This window comes from Loxodonta africana, chromosome 4 (assembly GCF_030014295.1).
Source record: "Loxodonta africana isolate mLoxAfr1 chromosome 4, mLoxAfr1.hap2, whole genome shotgun sequence".
Classification (NCBI taxonomy): domain Eukaryota; kingdom Metazoa; phylum Chordata; class Mammalia; order Proboscidea; family Elephantidae; genus Loxodonta; species Loxodonta africana.
Window position 1 is genome coordinate 80,854,896 of NC_087345.1, and position 4,162 is coordinate 80,859,057.

A 4,162-nucleotide genomic window follows, 5' to 3' on the forward strand; every position below is an offset into this window, starting at 1 on the left:
TCCTCACCCCTTTGGAAGAGACAGGTGCAGCTGGCGCAATAAAAAAATGTTTTTAGAGATTTCTTAAAGCATCATTATGGCGTTAGTTATGTCAAGTTCTCAATTACCCATCGTGAATAGGAGAAAAAGTGTTGTAAGGTATTAGGGTGTTTGTTAAGGGTGGAACAGACTGCTCAGCCGTATCTTGAACAGAACCTGTGCCATTTTCTAAACTAGAGATTAATCACAGTTCATACAGCTACACTAAAACAAATCAGAAAATATATTCTCTCTACTTTAATATTATAACACTGGAGAAAACGTATTTTCTCTACTTCACCAGCTCAAGACCTTAGCTAACGTCGTCTCTTGACGAATGGATGGATGAACGGATGGATAGATACCCTGAGTATCTCATCTTCTCTGGTGGAGTCCACTATCACCTATTGGAGAAGAACTCTCAAATTCACTAATCTCATGTTTCTCTCCTGAGTTCTGGATTTATATAACCAACAGCTTATTAGACATTTCTACTTACATGTCCCACCCAGTCACCTTAAACTCAACATGCCCAAAGCTAGCCTCATCTTCCTACACAGACTTCCCCCTCCTCCTCGATTCCCTGACTCACCAAACTGCAACCCATATCCAGCCAGTTGTCCAAGCCAGAAACCTGAGAATCCTTGACCTTTGTCTCCCTCATCTCTCATATCTGATTAAAATTTAATCCCTACATGTTATTTCTCCCCTGGACTGCCACATCGGTCTTCTAAACGGTCTTGCATTCTCCCCAGTTCTACTGAGGGAACATTTAAAAAAGCAGCACAAACGGCTACCTATCTCACCCATTAAATTGTGAATTGTTAATAATAGGAATTAAGTCCTTTGTTCTCTGTACCCCAGGGCCCAAGTTTTCCTCTTGCCATAGAGCATGTGCTTGTTGTTTTGAATCAATAAATGAAAGAGTATGAAGGGGTTTGTGCCCACATTCTTGCAGTGCAGTGGTACATTCTCTCCACCAGGGGTCAGCCTGGCCGAGTCTTTTTATCCCGCCTAACACCCAGAATTTTTTTTTAACACCCAGAAGGAGCCCTGGTGGCGCAGTGGTTAAGAGCTTGGCAGCTAATCAAAAGATCAGCAGTTGGAATCCACCAGCTGCTCCTTGGAAACCCTATGGGGCAGTTCTGTTCTGGCCAATAGGGTCGCTATGTGTCGGAAACAACTTGAGGGCAACAGGTTTAGTTTTGGTTTTTTAATCCTAAATTTTTAGCTTTAGTTTAAAATTTTTGGTTTCTAATCCTTTTAAATCTAGGAGCAAAGTGCTTGGGTGGAGAAATTTCCTTTAGAAAAAAATTTGCTGTCAATACTTCACATTTTGGATCCCTGGTGGAGCAGTGATTAAGAGCCTAGCTGCTAACCAAAAGTCAGAAGTTCAAATCCATCAGCTAGCCGCTCCTTGGAAACCCTATGGGGCAGTTCTACTCTGTCCTATAGCGTCGCTATGAGTCGGAATTGACTCATGGCAGTGGGTTTGATTTTTTTGTTTGTTTGTTTAATCCTTTTAAATCTAGGAGAAAAGTGCTGAAGGAGAGATTTCCTTTAGAAAAGTCTTACTGTACTTCACATTTTGGTAGTAATGAGAAAGTTCCAGAATTGTGTTTCTGGAGGATTACTCCATTCCATCCTGGCCCATGGGGGTTGAAGGAATCACTATACATCCCTCACACTGTCACTTGGATGGCTTACCTGGGATCTCTTGTCACTTAAATGACTTGCCTGACATCTCTTGCACTATTTTCACTCTTACAGGCTGTCTGTCCATCTCATAAACTCACCTTCATTTAGATGATTTACCTGCCTTGTTGCTAAAAAACAAGTAATTAATTCTGAACGTTTCCATGCATAATGATTGATAGGCTTTTACTTGACAGGCAAGAGGGGAAAAGACATTCTAGGCAGAGGGAACAGCTTAGGGCAAAGAACCAGGTTATGAAATAGAATGGGGTATTTGAGGAACCACAAGGAGTACAATATTACTTAGTCTCGTGTTGGGGAGATAAGGAGATAAGACTTGAGATGTGTATGCCATGCTAGAGAGTTTAGGCTTTGTCTTTCAGGCATTCAGGAGGTGTTGAAGCATTTAAAACAGGGACATAACCAATTCCAGATACTTCTATAAAGTTGGCAGCAACATAGAGAATGAATTGGAGGGGATGAGACTAGAAACAGAGACAAACAGGGTAAGAAGCCACAGAGTTCTCAGCTCAGAAATGGTGGGGGTTCAGCTGTATAAGGGCTAGAACTGGTGGAGTTTGGTGACTGATTAGATGGGAGTAAGAGGATGGGAGAAAGAGCTGAAGCTGGTTTTTAGGTTCTGACTTAATGAGGGCATTATACCCAGGTGAATATGAACATAAAGTTCAAGGGAGAGAAGGACAAAAATGAGGTTGTTCAAGGAGAGGAGGTCGACTAAAGAAAGTGTGGAATCAACTGAAGGTACAACCCTAGGGAATACCAATACATGACATGACATATGAAATGCTTAGGATCTGACCCATAATGAGCATGCGTTTGCCCAGCTTGGGGTTGTTTCTGATACCCTAGGAAAGGAAGGGGAGAAAGCAAGAACAGGATGGGACAGTTCTTTTATTACTTTTATTTCTTGGATTACTCCATTTCTAATGTGTTGGGGCCCTGGCCTGATCCAAGAGCTAATTGGAGCCCTTAACTATGGATGGGAGATGGATGATGCACTCAGAGCTTGGTGATTATTCTGGACTTTGCCAGGAGTCAGCAAAGCATAACCAGAGAAAGGGAGAGAAGGGGGGGTGGGCCTCAGGAACCAGCCAAAGGGGCTGCTGGGCTGGCTTATGTTATGTTGGGGCCTTTGTCCTGCTGAAACTGTCCACACAATGGAGCTGGGTTCCATGCTGACCTTGCATTCTGAGTATGGGGCTAGAGGAGAGATGCCAGAGGGTGGAAGCAGAGATGAATGACTGTCCAGCCTCTCAGGACCATGTCTCTATTCACCCACAATGAAATTGCTGGAGAGGATGTTCAATATTTGATAATAATAAATTATGTTCCTATCTGACAAACTCATAAATCAATTCATTTATACTTTAAGACAGCTAACTTAATGGTAACCCTGGGTGGTGCAGTGGTTAAAGATCTCAGCTACTAATAGAAAGGTCAATGGTTCAAACCTACCAGCTGCTCCACGGGAGAAAGATGTGGTAGTTGGCTCCTCCTTCTGTAGAGTTTTACAGCCTTGGAAGCCCCACGGGGCAGTTCTCCTCTGTCCTATGAGGTCGCTATGAGTCAGAATCAATGGCAGTGGGTTTGTTTTGAGTAACTTAATGCTTGTTTTGCTTGGACTTATCTTTTTTGATCCTCATAGAACCTATAGGATCAGCAGAGTAGGTATTTTTATGGAACTCAAACCTGGGTTATCTCTTAGGTCCTGGTGATATGGACTGGCTAAGAACCAGCTTCAGGAAGGTGGTAAGCCAGTTCTGGACAACCCCAGAGGTAAAAAAGCTATGGTAATCTCATGGGACTCACTGTGGAAGAATGAAAAAAGACAAATATCTCTGCCTGGAGATTCCCTGAGCTTTGTAGTCTGATTTGCTCCTGAGTAGTGTGGGTTAACCTTATCATTATTATCAAGCGTAGGGGGCAATAAGTTTACGTTAATGGGGGAGGAACAATTTAGAAAAGGAGGGTGAGAATGGCTGCGCAACTTGAAGAATGTAATCAATGTCACTGAACTGTACCTGTAGAAATTTGTTGAATTGGTATATGTTCTGCTCTATATTTTCAACAATGACGACAACAGCAACAAAATTATTTAAAAAATAAACATAGACTTAGCATATGATCCAGCAATTCCACTCCTAGGTACCCAAGAGACTTAAAAGCAGGGACTCAAACAGATATGTGTACACCAATGTTCATTGCAGCATTATTCACAAGAACCAAAAAGTGGGAACAGCCCAAGCGTACATCAAAGATGAATAGATAAACAGACTGTGGTATATACACACAATGGCATATTATTCAGCCATAAAGAGAAATGAACTTATGATACATGCTATGACATGGATGAACCTTGAAAATATTACCCTGAGTGAAACAAGTCAGACATAAAAGGACAAATACTGTATAATTCCACTTTTATGAA